The sequence below is a fragment of the Cyprinodon tularosa genome, unplaced genomic scaffold, assembly GCF_016077235.1.
Source record: "Cyprinodon tularosa strain WSP-4 unplaced genomic scaffold, ASM1607723v1 ctg245, whole genome shotgun sequence".
Lineage (NCBI taxonomy): Eukaryota > Metazoa > Chordata > Actinopteri > Cyprinodontiformes > Cyprinodontidae > Cyprinodon > Cyprinodon tularosa.
In genome coordinates, this window is record NW_024038908.1 from 142105 (window position 1) to 160054 (window position 17950).

Sequence of the window (17950 nt, forward strand, 5' to 3'; positions counted from 1 at the left end):
TCTTCTTCAATCTTCAGAGCAGCAGAGCAACTGAATTAAAGAAGCTGAAAAAACTGATAAAGATAAAATTGTTCTAGAACCTCTGGAGTTCTTCAGAAAATGAAGTAGGTTGTGGACAACAGTGAGCTTCCTCTTTATCAAACTTAAAAAATAACAGTTCAGTCTGAGGCTTCTCCAGATCAACTGCAGGACAGACTGCCACAGACAATCCTTCCTGCCTAAAGCTATCCACATTCTCAAAAAGTTGTTGAAGAGAGGTTGATGAGTTAGTTACACACGTAATTTCACTATATTATATACTATATAGTATTTTTGAATTGAATTGAACTACTTTGTGCAAGGCTCTACCTCTGGAATCTGCTGTAACATCTTAGTCATCCAGAACATGACGACAAGAGAGAGGTCCAGATATCTTCTGTTTCTGCACAAAAACTGTCTATGGGAGCAAAGCAGCCCGGAAGCATATGTTGCCACTACCATGCCTAAGAGTAAAACTGGGACTTGAGTCACATTTAAATCACTAAAACAAGTCATCAGACTTTGCATAATGCTTTATATTCATGCATTGTTGTCTTATTTCTACGTTCCTTTAAAATCAAACACTTTAAATTACGTTTTGTAGCAACTGTGTTGGATAACATTAACAAACCAGCCTAGCCTCACATTTGTGTTGTGGTTAAAAGATTTGCTATTCGAGATTGATTAAAAGTTTTAGATTACAGTCCTTTTCAATCAAAATCAAACTCTGAAATTACCATTCATACAGAAATTGTATATTCTCCCTTTTTAACTAATTTCCTTTTTCTTCCTTTAGGACTTTTTGGACATTAAATCGAGAAGTCCAATCATTTAGACTTCAATGCAAAGCTTAAACTTAAAAAATGTTTTTGTAATAATCTTAAAATCCACTGGCTGATTGAGGAAGACAGATAGCTTGGACCCCAATGGGTCCAATATAGACGTGTTCTAACTTGGCGGCTGCGTCCTCTGAAGGATCCGGTTTACCTGGACAGGGTCCTTTGAGGGCAATGAAAATAAGGACGCCGTAGGAGTTTGGCTGTAAATTTGAACAGATCCAGCCTTCTCAGATTGTCAGCACCCCTCACTCAGCACAAGCTCAGTTGCCTAATAGCAGTGACTGTGGACACAAGAGGCAAGCAAAGAATGGATGCAGGACTTCTTAGTACTGGTCTCTGTGCTAATTCATTCTTGAGGGGCTTCAGCAACAGTATTCTTGTCACAGATATTTCAGGCTGAGAAATAACCATATTCAGGTAAAATACATCTCTTTAATATCGCCAAATCCATTTGCACAAAGACAGATAAACTATTTCAATAAATCAAACATTATCTGCAACATATCTGACTCACCGTTTAATGAATTGTTTTCATTAATTTAATACAAAAGTATTCATATGTATTTCAGTAAACTCTACTTACAATTTTTACCACAGTTTATCGCCATTGCCTTTTTTGTCCGAGCACAGCGCAGCAGGCTTGCTTTGACCCACAATGAATCATGGGATACGGTAGTCATCGACGTATTTACTGGACCTGTCCTAGTAACCAGGAAGAAAGATGGCTGCATATGAAGGAGTCTTATGCCACTCTTAGAGTCATGTGCGCTATGATGTATTCGGACAAAAATCTGGACGCAACCATATAGTGAAGGAGTGGACAGTGAGAGCACAGTAAGAACAGGTTCTGATTGTGTCAAGACGAAGAAAATTAACCAGAAGTTGTCTGATTCAGACAATATGATTCTTTTTTCCTCTGTATTTCCTTTACATTGGAAAGGTACGTTTTTAAATACTGCATACTTTATTTTAATAGAGCAAATGCTATGCTTTAACAAGTGTAAAAACCCCAGTTAGAATATGCTAACTTGTTAGAATATGCTAACTTGAATATGCTTAAGCATTATGGAATTAATATCAAATATTTCTTTAGATTTCTCTCTTAAATACAACCTGTAGACAAATCCAATATATTTGAATTTCTAATATGAAGTGCAAAAGTTGTATTAGCAAATAAAATAAAATAAACTCGGTTTGATGACTTAACACTTGATTGGTTTTGCCTTATACAGGTGCTGGTCATAAAATTAGAATATCATGAAAAAGTAGATTGATTTCAGTAATTCCATTTAAAAAGTGAAACTTGTATATTATATTCATACATTACATACAAACTTATATATTTCAGATGTTTATTTTGTTTAATTTTGATGATTACAAATGACAACAAATGAAAATCTCAAATTCATCATATCAGAAAATTAGAATATTGTGAAAAGGTTCAAAATTGATGGCCCCTGGTACCACACTCTAATCAGCTAATTAACTCAAACCACCTGCAAAAGCCTTTAAATGGTCTTTCAGTCTAGTTCTATAGGCTACACAATCATGGGGAAGACTGCTGACTTGACAGTTGTCCAAAAGACGACCATCGACACCTTGCACAAGGAGGGCAAGACACAAAAGGTCATCGCTAAAGAGGCTGGCTGTTCACAGAGCTCAGTGTCCAAGCACATTAATAGAGAGGCGAAGGGAAGGAAAAGATGTGGTCGAAAAAAGTGTACAAGCAAGAGAGATAACCGCACCGTGGAGAGGATTGTGAAACAAAACCCCTTCAAAAATGTGGGGGAGATTCACAAAGAGTGGACTGCAGCTGGAGTGAGTGCTTCAAGAACCACCACACACAGACGTATGAAAGACATGGGTTTCTGCTGTCGCATTCCTTGTGTCAAGCCACTCTTGAACCACAGACAGCGTCAGAAGCGTCTAAAGAGAAACAGGACTGGACTGCTGGTGAGTGGTCCAAAGTCATGTTCTCTGATGAAAGTAAATTTTGCATTTCCTTTGGAAATCAAGGTCCCAGAGTCTGGAGGAAAAGAAGAGAGGCACTTCATCCAAGTTGCTTGAAGTCCAGTGTAAAGTTTCCACAGTCAGTGATGGTTTGGGGTGCCATGTCATCTGCTGGTGTTGGTCCATTGTGTTTTCTGAGGTCCAGGGTCAACGCAGCCACATACCAGGAAGTTTTAGAGCACTTCATGCTTCCTGCAGCTGACCAACTTTTTGGAGATGCAGATTTCATTTTCCAACAGGACTTGGCACCTGCACACAGTGCCAAAGCTACCAGTACCTGGTTGAAGGACCATGGTATCCCTGTTCTTAATTGGCCAGCAAACTCTCCTGACCTTAACCCCATAGAAAATCTATGGGGTATTGTGAAGAAGAAGATGCAATACACCAGACCCAACAATTCAGAAGAGCTAAAAGCCACTATTAGAGCAACCTGGGCTATCATAACACCTGAGCAGTGCCACAGACTGATCGACTCCATGCCACGCCGCATTGCTGCAGTAATACAGGCCAAAGGAGGCCCAACTAAATACTGAGTGCTGTACATGCTCATACTTTTCATGTTCATACTTTTCAGTTGGCCAACATTTCTATAAATCCTTTGTTTTTATTGGTCTTCAGTAATATTCTAATTTTCTGATATGATGAATTTGAGATTTTCATTTGTTGTCATTTGTAATCATCAAAATTAAACAAAATAAACATCTGAAATATATGAGTTTGTATGTAATGTATGAATATAATATACAAGTTTCACTTTTTAAATGGAATTACTGAAATCAATCTACTTTTTCATGATATTCTAATTTTATGACCAGCACCTGTAGAGAGTTAAACCTGACTTGGGGATTAGGGACTTGTGTCCATCTCTGCTTTAAACTTGATAATGTTCTTGATAATGTAACACCCAGAGGCCTACTGTAGTTTTATACTTGTCTTTATAGCTAGTCTCGTTTTGTCATAAAACTTTATTTCAGGAGGCCTTTGGATTGGACAGCTGTTTGTGACAGATGTTTGTCCTGAAGGTGTGGATTTTGACGTCTGCACCCTCTCACTCTATGTTGACGATTAACTGGCTTCACTCTGAACAAGGACATTACTGTCCTATCCTCTTCAATTTTCATTGTTGTTTAGATTAGGTTGTTTCTGAACTTTTTGACCAGTTTCATGTCATTTGAGAGACAAATGGTCAAACAATAGAGTATATTTATTCTAGTCTGCATGTTAAATGAAATTGTATCTTTCATATCAAGGGTGTATATAAAAATATTTTTTTCATATAAATTATCAGAAGCTTAAAATTAGCACACTATTTGTGCAGCTGGTCGGTGCATTCACAGTTGTGACTTTGAGAAGCACATTTAGTTACTAAAAGGTTCTTATAATGCTGCAGACTCAACATTTGCACATAACAGATTTGAAAGGGACATGTAAGCTTTATATGAGCCTACATATACATATATATAAGCTCATATAAATATCTCTGAAATAATATGAAGCATTGAAATAATTACATTTTTTTAGCATTATTTATTGTTCGCTGAGCCGACAAGTTGGGAGTAATTTATTTCCGCCCCATCAAAAACATTTATGAGTCTGTTTCAGCACTATGCTCTATACAAGAAGTCATAAATCCACTGCTGTATCTGTGTTTCACTCCTTCTCTCCTCTCCTCTTCCTCCTTCCTGCTTTTCCTTACAGTACATCAGCTGACTGAGTTACGTGCATGGATTGAAGATTTTCCATCATATCAGAATTCATCACGTGTCATTTGGGCGTGAGGATGTGAGAAACGGGGAGTTTTAATGTTGTTTTTCTTTATAAGAGTAGAAAAAAAACCCACAACATCACAGCTAATGTCCTTGATACTCTGCTCTAAGGGAACAAAATTGAAAAATTATGCCCTCAGGGTTGGAAAAAAAATGAGAATTCGTAAGGGTTTTCAAGACATGGTGCTCCAAAGGCATATTAAAGCATTTTTCAGATAAACTCTTTCTCCTCTAATTAAAAATTGAACAGCCTGCTGGCCTCAGTGTTGTGTTTGTGAACACAGTCAGCTTTTGCAGTTTGTCTCCTCCTCAGAAATCTGTGTTGTTGCCACAAGGTGGTGTCATGTTCATTAGCTGTATGCTCTGACCAATTTTAATAACCAATGTCTCAACACTGACAGGTGTTTTTTAATATAATTCTAATTACCAGAGCTTAATTGCACAAGTTATAATCTCCCTTAAATGACTCCATAGCCAAGCATGCACTTTTGGATGTTTAAGACAGCCACTTTAAACTGTCAGAGGACCTTTATTACCCAGCAGCGTGAAGCTCCTAGCCTCTCTCATTTCCTTGCAGAAAGCACTTCACTGAGTGAAGACAGCAATGCCATTATCTCAATTTGAAGAGTAGTTGCCTTGACCTGTCCACTGACCTTAAATTCCTAGTTGCTGCGGTGCAAAGTGAGTTCATTATCCACAATTGCTGTCAGTCTATGATTTTTTTCTATCAACAATCACAAAAATAAGGGAGAACAAACAGGGCACCCTGGAGCGGTGAGTGGGCTGCAGTGTTTTTTACTTTTCTCTGTATTGAGAATCCTAACTTAATCTCTTTCTCTCTTTCTTCCTGCCAGACATTCCCTACCATTACTATCATTCAAACTTGGATATCAAATCAGTTTTGTCTAGTTTGTTTACAGTATTAATAAAAAAAAAATCTTTGCTGTGCTCAAATGTCAGTCGTTATAAATGAATCATGTGCATGGCTGGGGTCACGCTGCAGTGATGGTCAACTCTGCTCATGACTGAGTGTTCAGTAAGAGTCAGAGTTAACAAGCTTTGTTTGGATCAAGGAAGTGGAACTAACCATGACTCATGATCGGCTTACAAATATGCACCATGCACTTGAAATATCTTAGTAAAGGAGAATGAATAACAATTTTTCAGCCCGGAGGAGGAGAAGCGACATCAAGTTCAAGAGAACTTTAACAGCCAGTTAAATTCTAACTTTTACTTGAGCTTGTCAACTTAAATGTTTGACCTTTTCTTGTCTGAATGTCTCTGTTATGTGCAATTACTTCACTCAAATATAGCATTTAAACTGCTTGGTCATAATATTGATAAACATTGAAGTTTTTCACAATTTGTCAAGTAACAACAACCCAGTTCAATGTTTTTCATTTTTATGTGATAGACTAAGATAAAGTATTACATTATTGTAAAGTTAAGAAAAAAAGATATAGGCCTATAAATGTTAAAGCTTTTTTTGGACAAATAACAATCTGAACAACATGGTAATAATTTGTGTTCATAACCTTTCCTGTAATGTCGCTGAATAAATAAACAAATCCACCATTGTGTCCATGTAAAACAGCGGCTTTCTTCTCAAGCATTGGAAATTTTTAAAGTGCAATACGAGAATACATTTGTCTTTAGTTTAATGCAAGAAACATTGTGAGAATGTTTTTGTTTCTGTCAAAAAAAAAACCCCACTTATTAGTAGAAGGTACAACCCAAAATCTATGCACGTTTTCCCCCATTAACCCCTTAACAGTCGGCCTTGGCAAAAACCTATAAGCTTCTAAGCCTCAAATGCCAATTGGTGGGCCCATGATGGCCGTCCATTGTCAGCTGGAAGGCTCTAGAGAAGGGTTCCTTAAAGTCGTAGGGAAATCACATTTAGATGTCAAATCATTCTGGCTTAAACGTGTATATAAATGTACTCTTTATCAGACAATATTGTCCCAAAATTTAGAAAATTTCTATTTTAATAATTAATTTCTATTTTCTATTGTCTTAAAATATGTGTTTAAAAAAAAAAAAAAAAAGATCTTTTGCAGTCCATTTAGTTATATGTCCACCTGTACACCTAAATTCGGCCAATCATACATCAACGGATCACTAAAACTGATATTCAACAGTCACTCCCATAAGTCCCACCAAATTGGTTCAGGTGTGTCAAAGGATGTACTACAACTCTCTTCTGTTTTTTGTTTGTGATCAAGTATATATATATATATATATATATATATATATATATATATATATATATATATATATATATATATATATATATATATATATATATATATATATATATATTTTTTTTTTTTTTTGCTATAAAGGCAGATGAGTCAACTGTTACAACCATTATGAGTAAAAACATCCTTTTCCTTCATCTTCCAAGAATGAAAAAAGCCAAAGCAAAAAAAATGTACAAATCTAAAATTTAAAACACTGCTGTTTACAAAACTGCGGGGCACATGGCATTCCCTAGGGTGCAGGGGCACAGCCTTACAAACTAAACAGATGGTCTAGCTGGGATGGAATAAAAATTATCCTGTCTCTGACAAGCAGTGGTAGCAGTCTGTGTAGCTTATGATTGTTTTTTTTATTTTTTTTATTTTTTCAATTTGAGCTGTGTGAATCCACACAGGTCATAACAGAGTCTAGGATGAAGGATTTAGACCTCATGGGGGGTGCCAGCAGGCTTAATGCCCACAGTGGTCTCCAGATAATGCAGTTGAGCTTACCTCAGCTGTATTCCAAACAGCAACAACAACAACAACAAATAGAAAATAGAGAAAAGCGAAGAAAATTTTGATGAAAACTCATTTTGACAGTTTTCTTTTTATCAGCTGTAATCCCTTTACCATGTTTTTTTTTTTTTCTGTTGAATTTCCTCTCTGTCCTGATCTTTGCACCTTAGTTGGTGTTTTTCTCATGCTTGCCCAAGTATGTTCTCATTGCTTGTTCTGTTCCTCTATTGGTTCTTTGCTTTGTTGTCTGCTATGTATACACCTCAGGCCTTTGGTAGATTTGCAATCTGACAATCCTTGCCATACTACTCTCATCCACCAAAGACTGGCTGTAATATTGATGTTCACTCAGTCTTTAGCAATACTTTTTTTTTTTTTAAACATGCAGTTGCATGTTTTAGTTTAAATAATCCCTTAGCCGTCATATCTTTCTGTCTTACAGATTCCATTTTTCCAGATGTAGAAGTGTTTGTGTTATAAAGAAATACCCCTTAGAGCAGGGGTGTCAAAGTGGTTCCAGAAAGGGCCGTGTGGCTGCAGGTTTTCTTTCCAACCAAGCAATAGCACACCAGACTCCAGTCATCTCATCAAGGGAGTGCAGTCTGAACATGATGACTTGATGAGATGACAGGAGTCTGGTGTGCTGTTGCTTGGTTGGAAAGAAAACCTGCAGCCACACGGCCCCTTTCTGGAACCAGCCTTTGAGCATCACTATAGAGGCTAAGAAGTAAAAATGCTTTTCAAAAATATTTAAAAAAATCTTAAGACACATTTCTATTCAGCCTCTAATAGTAAATACCCATGTATTTACATTTGGAAGTCTTAAGAAGTATTTTTCACACCCCTAGAGACTGAAATGTTTTCTGTATTCCTTTGCAAAGTCTGGTGTGATTCTAATTTTATTTTGAAAATATTTTGTCCTTCTAGAAGCTGAATTTTTTCCCCATATACTCACCAGTTGTGACCAGCTCTTTTTTCCTAACAAAGTGCATGCTGATCCATAGATATAAGGACATGATGTGTTCTGGGTGATTAGCAATGTTATTGCCCTCTAAACTAAGACTTTTTCATCTATAGTCTGAGATGTTGCCAGTCCTGAGCTTTGGGTCTCTCTTGTTCCTCCAGTTATCATGAAGGTCTTTTTTGGTTTTAATAGGTAAATTGTTGTTTTGCAATTTGAAAGTTATTGGTTAGATTTTAGCCTTCTCATATTTCAACATGTCCTTGGGTGGGGCACTTAACCCTACGTTGCCAACCAGCTGATTTATGAATATGTGTATGGCTGTTTAAAGTGCTGTTAGTGGTGGGAATAAATAAAAAAAAGTGGTTTTTAAATTCAATCAATTGCCATCTTGCTTTCCTCTCTTTTTAATGCTCTTCTTGACCACTCAGTTTAGAAGGAGAGCCATGTCTTGTCATGAAACAGTGCAGTGTGAGATGCCCAAAGCTTGAATGATTATATAATCCAGCACTTATTTAGAAGTCTCTATGACATTATCCTTGATTTGTTTGGAGGATTTCTGAGTCTTTATGATTCTATGTGTTCAATAATATTATCTAGTTGTTGTCTAAGAACAGCTGTATTTATACTGAAACTAATTTACAAAGAAGTAATCACTTTTTAACATTAAAGGACATATTCTAATGATTGGTGGACTGAATTTTATTAAGGTGTAAGTGAATACAAATTCATACCAAACTCTCATACACAAAACATCCCAACTGAGACAGGTATGCAAAAAACATCTAAATTGACTTTACCTCAAGAAGTATAACTATCAAGATGAGCTGCTAGTCGACTTCTAAAGTGTTCAGTGTTTTTGTACACATCCCCATGCTGTTTGTCTTGGCCATAGAAGAAATCAGGTCTGCAACAAACAATTAGTTCTAAAGAGGGAATCATCATCCATTGTACTATACAGTACAGCCCTGAGGTAAGGATAGAGCCATCTAACATCTCTGTAGACCCTCCATATCCTGGACAGAAATTGTTAAGACCTTTACCTTTAGGGTAGAAATATGAAGATCTTTTGCCAAAAAAGAAAGAAAGAAAGAAAAAAAAAAACAGCTGCCATATAGATTTTTTTTTCCACAAGGGTGTCTCTCTGATGAAAACAATAAAAAAAATGCTGTGATTGCTTAGTCAGCTATTCTACTGAAAAACAAATAATGGATTTGCTTTACCCCCCGACAGCCTGACCTTTTTTATTCCTTTTTCTCTCCATATAAAAACGGCTCTTACATACACATACGTTTACATTCTCATCCTATTACTGTTTATTTTATTTGCTCTATTTTCAAACCTTTTATGTTAGCCTTTAAATTTGGTTCTAAGTTTTGCACTGAACATTCTTTTCCCCTCGAAAATCTATACAGAAATGTTGGCATATCCAAGTAGCTGAGAAGCGCCTGAAAAGCTTGGTTTGAGCTCTTAATTATGTGCTTAGAGGGAATTTAATCCTCAGTATGACTAAAGAGATTCCCTTTGCAAATACATTTATATTCTAATTTGCATCCCTGTTTGAAAGCTATTTATGTTGTCTGTTGAGCTCAGCACTGCAAGCAGAAAATCTCTATAAGGAAAGAGTCACTGTTAAAAAAAGTTTGATTTTAAGGGTGAATTCTTTCTTTCATTGAAATTTAGTGATGAATCAAATAGAAGTACAATATGCCGAGTGGCTTTTCATAAGGGAACATATAAGGTGTGAAAAGCTATCCTGGCACCTGGCTCGCTGCTTTTTCCTCATTAGAGACAACTTCATTTATAAATGATTGAACACCTGTGCACCCCATACCTCCACATACCCAAAATATTCACATTTAGCTTTTAGGAAACGTCTGACCGCCAGCCATGAATTAAAGCCCTATGCATATTGTTGTTCTCAGCCCTTTTTGTGAGCCTAGACACTGGAACTTATTATTTTTCATAAATGTTTGAAAGCATGAATTTCTGCAAGAAAGACAGTGACAATTTTTTATGAGCTTACATTGAGAAAGGTTGAAGGTTATACCTTGTGTCAAACAAAAACATGACTTAATATTAGATTAGAAAGAGACAATAATTTAGCTCATTTGGGAGTATGTTTCCGGTAAGACCTGTGATCCTTGTTTCTTTGTTGCCTGATTTAGTTAAAGAAAACCATCAGACAGCAATTCCTTTATCAGAGTAAATCAGTGGATAAAGCTAGATGGTATTTTTGAGGTAGTAGGCTTTAGAAGAGATGTATCTCAACAAAAAAATGATTAGGGATATGGCTACGGAAATGAATAATACCTGCAAAGGGAAGTATATAAAATATGAACACCTCTGGGCCAGGCACAGGATTTACATGCACTAACTACTTAGAATCCAGTAAAAAATAATCAACTGTTATAGTATGGCATAATACTTATAGATTCAGCATTATATCTATAAGATTTTCTTAAAAATGTTTCTTTACAGTTTATTTTATTTTTACATACTATTGCACAGAGATAATGTATGTAAGTGAGTCTGATGGCAATAAACACAAATATATATATATATATATATATATATATATATATATATATATATATATATATATATATATATATATTTATTTATTTATTTTTTATTTTTTCTTAAGTAAACCTATTTGACTTACCCTAATTCAATTGTTTTACTCACCTTTGTAAAGTATGTTAAGAGTGGCAAACAAGCTCAATTTAGCTCGATAATTAGCTGGATTAGCTGCTTTGTTGTCAAGCCTCCAGTGGGGTTTATTTTACAGATGTTACAATCATTGTATTTGGTTACTAATATTTGTCTTAAAAAAAAAACAATGTGGTCATGATTGTGCCCTTTGTGGAATTCTGTTTAGATTTCTTTTTAAGTTTTCAGTTACACTTTAATTTATGTTAGTCTGTGTTTTCTTGATCATTAGTTTCTTTTCCATTTTGTGTAATATTTAAGCAGTGTTTTATTTTTAAGTTACTCTCTGTTGCCCCCTCGTACCAGTCTTCTTTCCCTTTGATCCTTCTAGTTACTTCTGTCTACACCTGTTCCCTATCAGCTAATTAGTCCTTCCATTGTGTTCGTGTCCTACCTCCTGTTCAGTTACTCTTTGTTGGATCCTCGTCATTTTTTTGGGTTTATGCCAACTTTGTTTCTCATAGCTTTTTGGGTTCTTGAGTTTTGCTTATTGATCAGTTATGGACTTTGGATTTCACATTTTTTTTTTACATTTTTTTTTTATTAAATCTGCAAGAAACTATCTCATCTTCAGCCTCTGAGTCTCCTCTAAAAACCTTCACGCAAACTGACAAAGTTTTAAATAAAAGAACAAAAGTACTTCATTTTTTTTCTCTGTTCTGTACCTGTAAAAAAAAAAAAACTAACTGCTATCAATAAATGTATTCAGGGGAATTCTTATTAGTATCAGCTGACTGACCGGTAGCAAGTATAGTGGATGGAGAACTGTGCAACCCATGCAACCAAAATTTGGTAATCTTTGTCTTTTTCTCCTGAAAAAAACCCCAAAATATGATGCATAATTTTACTTATTTTAAAACAATTACTTATCAGTTATTTTCATTTTTATGTATAACATATGTCATCAGCACATACCTGTCATTGTACTCCCTTTTTGGGCATCCTAGTGGTACAGCTGGTTTGTTACCAAATAAAATGTTCGACAGGATCTAGACAGCTTAATCAGATAGATAATCGTACATGGCATTCTTCTGATTGGCATGCAATTTAGAAATATATTATCATCACATAGTCATTAGACAAATGGGCACATTAGTAAAGTAAACCCTAAAATAAAATGCTCATTCATTTTCTCATCACCAATTTTTCCTCATCTCCTCTCCATTTCTTTTAACCTTAATTTACAATCAAGTGCAAACTTCCAGAACAAACACTACCATATTGTCCTGGCAAATGTTTGTTTAGCAAATGCAACCTGGCCCTGGCAGCAATTCACAGTGCTTGGCAGAAGAAATAATAGTTAAAATGCTTCGTCATGCTGACTCCAGACATGTGGCTGTTGCTCACACAGTGCTCTGAAAACTTGTACAATAACTGGACAAATATTGGTTTTGTGCCATAAAACCTCTGGTGAGGTAGAAATAAGGATGTATGACTTATATATGGTCACATTTATTATGTTGGCTTGTTCATTGTTATATTGCAGCAGAATAAACCTCAAAGATAATTAAAATGTTCAGGATTTTTAATTAATTTACTTTCATTATACTTTATACGTTTGCTATAATTCAGACCCCACTGTTTTCATCTCATTACAAAGGAGAAGGTTTATGTTGTTTTAATTCTTAATAATTCAAAACCATTATAAAAATAAACTGGAGGCTTGGATTACCAGCATCTATAACCATCTTTAGTGGTGAATGAAACCAGCATTCTCTATGTATCATAGATCCGATAATGGAATCTTATTTGTTTCAAGTTACAAATATCACTCTTTTAGATAAAATTACTTCTGTAATGTTAAAGTTAATTGATATCATAAGACATGACTTTTTTACTTAAGTTTCAGAGACCTTCATATCAAATACTAATTTTCTCTGCTAGACTCTGGATAAAAGGCAGGAAAAGATGCTAGAAAAGTTCAAACAAATCTTTTGACATAGATAATTAGGTAGATAATTATTGGTCAGTTCACTGAAAAATGCCACAAGGTGGCATGAGAGGTAAAGTCAGGAAAGCGTAAAACTCTTGAGCATGTTGGTGGCACTGAAAGACTCTTTTTGCCACGAGCTGAAACAATATCGCAAGTGACCCCGATTTAAAGAGGTTATTGGAATTTCAGTTGGTTGCCTTCCTCCAGTTACAGTAAGTCATTGCAGTGCTGTTAACTTCTCTATTTCTCTATTTTATATTTTGTATCTGACACAAGTAGTTTACAGTTAACTGGAAAGGCAGCAATTAAACATTGTGTCTATTTCAATAACATCTATTCTTAAAAATACCATCCTGTCCTGTGTAAATTCCATAGTTTTTTTGGGGTTTAAACACCAGCAGGGGTGTCAAAATTTTGCAATGGCAAAATTAATATTACTGGTCTACCCTGAACATTAGGTTACTCAGATCAAATCAGATTAACTTGAACAGGTTTAAGATACAGTGGTACTACTGTCTAATTTCAATAGTGCTCACACATGGTTGAAAGATTCAGTCTTATCCAGTTAATGTTTGGACCAATTACTCTTTGGATTCGTCACCGCGAGCTAAATCTTTCTTGAGCAGTTTCAAAAACAGTAGGTGGTGTCCACACATGGTATCAAAATATATATATATATATATATATATATATATATATATATACTGTATATATATACTGTATATATATATACTGTATATATATACTGTATATATATATACTGTATATATATACTGTATATATATATATATATATATATATATATATACTGTATATATATATATATATATATATATATATACACTATATTGCCAAAAGTATTTGCTCACCTGCCTTGACTCACATATGAGCTTAAGTGACATCCCGTTCCTAATCCATAGGGTTCAATATGACGTCGGTCCACCCTTTGCAGCTAGAACAGCTTCAACTCTTCTGGGAAGGCTGTCCACAAGGTTTAGGAGTGTGTTTATGGGAATTTTTGACCATTCTTCCAGAAGCGCATTTGTGAGGTCGCACACTGATGTTGGACGAGAAGGCCTGGCTCTCAGTCTCCGCTCTAATTCATCCCAAAGGTGTTCTATCGGGTTGAGGTCAGGACTCTGTGCAGGCCAGTCAAGTTCATCCACACCAGACTCTGTCATCCATGTCTTTATGGACCTTGCTTTGTGCACTGGTGCACAGTCATGTTGGAAGAGGAAGGGGCCAGCTCCAAACTGTTCCCACAAAGTTGGGAGCATGGAATTGTCCAAAATGTCTTGGTATGCTGAAGCATTCAGAGTTCCTTTCACTGGAACTAAGGGGCCAAGCCCAGCTCCTGAAAAACAACCTCACACCATAATCCCCCCTCCACCAAACTTTACACTTGGCACAATGCAGTCAGACAAGTACCGTTCTCCTGGCAACCGCCAAACCCAGACCCGTCCATCAGATTGCCAGATGGAGAAGCGCGATTCGTCACTCCAGAGAACGCGTCTCCACTGCTCTAGAGTCCAGTGGTGGCGTGCTTTACACCACCGCATCCGACGCTTTGCATTGCACTTGGTGATGTATGGCTTGGATGCAGCTGCTCGACCATGGAAACCCATTCCATGAAGCTCTCTGCGCACTGTTCTTGAGCTAATCTGAAGGCCACATGAAGTTTGGAGGTCTGTAGTGATTGACTCTGCAGAAAGTTGGCGACCTCTTCGCACTATGCGCGTCAGCATCCGCTGACCCCGCTCCGTCAGTTTACGTGGCCTACCTCTTCGTGGCTGAGTTGCTGTCGTTCCCAAACACTTCCATTTTCTTATAATACAGCTGACAGTTGACTGTGGAATATTTAGGAGCGAGGAAATTTCACGACTGGATTTGTTGCACAGGTGGCATCCTATCACAGTTCCACGCTGGAATTCACTGAGCTCCTGAGAGCGACCCATTCTTTCACAAATGTTTGTAAAAACAGTCTGCATGCCTAGGTGCTTGAATTTATACACCTGTGGCCATGGAAGTGATTGGAACACCTGATTCCAATAATTTGGATGGGTGAGCAAATACTTTTGGCAATATAGTGTATATATATATATATATATATATATATATATATATATATATATATATATATATATATATATATACAGTATATATAAATAAATCTGAAATACTAGTATATTATCAGATATGAAAAAGTTGTATCTTTGTGCCCTGAGTGGATACCAGACTAACCTCAAATCTTTTGCCAAGACTTCTTATTCTTATTTGTCCAACACCCTTTGTAGTTATTGTGTCCAAATACTGTATTAGATCATTGTGCCAATCAGAGTCAACCCTGTCATGTTTCAGTTATATCAACCCTATTATTTTTGATTAATTTTTATAGTATATACAAAATGTATTCATTTGGAAAATTAAATTTTTATTATTCCTCTAAAAGGAGTTTTCTGATATACGGTACTGTAGGCCTGATTTTCAAAGATCCTTAATAAGGAGCAATAAATTGCTTGTGCAGATAAAAAAGCATTCAACATAACAGCACATACAATAAGAGGATGTGTCCAAGTTTTTTTTTTTGAAGATTGCATTTACAAAGTGGTTTTGATTGCCCATTACAGCCAAATTGATAGTTTTGGCCTTGTTTCTAAAATCAAATTCTTTCAGACATCCATCCATCCATTTTCCGTCATTCTTATCCCAGCTGGGGTTGTGAAGGGTGCTGGTGCCTACTGTATCTCCAGCTGTCTACGGGCAAGAGGCGGGGTATGCCCTGGACATGCTGCCAGTCTATTGCAGGGCAACACAGAGACAGACAGAACAAAAAACTATTCACGCACAATCACACTCAATTTGGAGAAGCAAATTAGCCTAATAGTTATGTTCATGCACTGTAGGAGGAAGCCGGAGTACCTGGAGAGAACCCAGGCATGGACGGGGAGAACATTCAAAATCCATGCAGATAGTCGGAATCGAGCCCGGAACCTTCTTCCACCATGCAGCAGTGCTACCGAGTGTTCCACTATAAAGCCCTGGTAGTATACATCTCCTTTTTAAAATTAAATTAAAACCAAAGTCAATGTTCTTGTTTGTGAAGCAGAAGCTTTGTAAATGATACAAAATAATTTTTTTAAGTGAGTTAGAGGAAATTGCACATAAGCCAGCGTGGCCTATTTGCAGGTTTACCCTTAGCATCTACATAACCCAACTCACCACAGCACACGCTGCTGGAGTGTTCCCTCAGCTGGTCCACCTTGTGGTGCTGTTAAAACCTCTTTCCGCAGAAGTCCTCAGTCAGTCTAAATGAACTCACATGTCTCTGTTTGTTGAATTTTCATTTCATGTCACTAATGTTAACACACAAAGTGCTTAAGGCAATATTTCCCAATGCTCTCACGATTACATTATTAATGTTAATGTTCAGTCCCTGCAGTTTTCAAAGATTGTTGGCTAGCAATGCCCATATGTACCACCTTGTAGACAATTCAGACTATCATCATGCATGACCTACTGAGCACTACCAAAACAGGGGTGTCCCTTTCTGTCTTTATAAAAATCTTGAATCTTACACTCTTGCACCCACCCTGTACTTTCCTACCCCCTATACTGCAGTTTCTCCCTCTATGCTTGTTCCTTTTTTCTGTTACCTCACACATTTTTTTTTAAAGTAAAATCAACTGGATTGTTATATCCTTAGTGGAATTTACATCAGATAAAAATGTTTACAGAATACATGAACACAACCATCAACATGGGCATGTGCTAGACCAATCAATAACTTTTAAACAGTTGTTCATTCGGGTGATCAATGTGCAGAAATGGGTTAAAACTAGTGATGTTGTTTTGCAGTTTTGGAACAAAATATTGATGAAAGTTTCATTTAGAAAGCATTGCATTTTTTTTATCCAAAGGAAGAGTTAACCTTCAGATGTTTTACCGCACCAAGAATTGCTACTTGCAGATTTTATACAGTATAAAAAGTACTAAAATACCTTGCCATCTGCAGGGCAACCTTTATGTACACACATTCTGTACAGTCTGAAACAGAACTGCACAGAGATACTTATTCCCATGGCAGAAATGCTTGTATAATCCTTGGTTAATGATATACCTTATCTGATAATCCTGTCTGATAAAGGTTCCCTGAGCAATATTCCCTAATCCTCCCCATCAACAAGGAGGACTTAGAGCTTGACTTTATTGTAACATGTCAAGAGTAAAAAAACAGCATCAAAAAAGGCTGAAGCATAAAAAATCAAAAAGAACTAAATAAATACTGCAGGATGTTGGAAGTCAAGTACAGAAGCAAAAGCCCTTGTTTGTGATCTAAAAATATGAAAACACAATAAATTGTTTTATTATTTCCACACATTTATCCTTCTTAATATAGCAGAAAAAACGGCACGATAGAGGAAGATCAAAGCATCTGATCTTTGGGTCATCAGTGATAATGAATGCTGAAAGCTTAAATAAAGTTTAGCTGTCCTTATAAGATTATTCTTACTATTTAAAATGTATGTCCTTTAGATAAAGCAATGGTTTACTGAGAGAACTGCAAAAGTTTATTTTTTCCCCCAAGTTATCAGTAAAAGTCTTTGAAAAGTTTCAGAGCATTGTCTGTACACCATTGCACATAATTGGATGCAATCTATAATTAACAACTGTAACATCACATACACATATATTAATCCAAAATAACAGAATGCAACACATAAACTGTCCAGTAAACTTGTAAGAAGCAGGCATCAACACTAATGGAAATTAAGCAGTTTTCCAGAAAGACCAGGTTGTGCTTTATAAGAAAGGACAACCTTGCTACAAAATGCATATATCAAGGGTAAGGGCTAGGAATATGAAGCAGAACTCTTTTATTTTGCCCCTAAACCTTCAGTTTGTTTGAAGATGGATGTTTTTTTTTTTCCTTTTGCTGCACAGTAAACCCAAGA

The 17950-nt window shown here is 36.2% G+C and overlaps 1 protein-coding gene across 2 annotated transcripts in view; it reads left to right on the top strand.

Annotated features, from left to right (window-relative positions):
- Positions 1–17950, top strand: part of trpa1b (transient receptor potential cation channel, subfamily A, member 1b) — a 62827-nt gene that overhangs the window by 15193 nt on the left and 29684 nt on the right. The window contains exon 1 of one of the 2 annotated variants that reach the window (XM_038287754.1): positions 15904–16039. The exons of the other annotated variant lie outside the window; for it this stretch is intronic. The gene's annotated coding sequence lies outside the window, so the exon portion shown is untranslated. Of the gene's footprint in view, positions 1–15903; positions 16040–17950 lie in introns of those variants that run through there. 2 annotated transcript variants of the gene reach the window in all.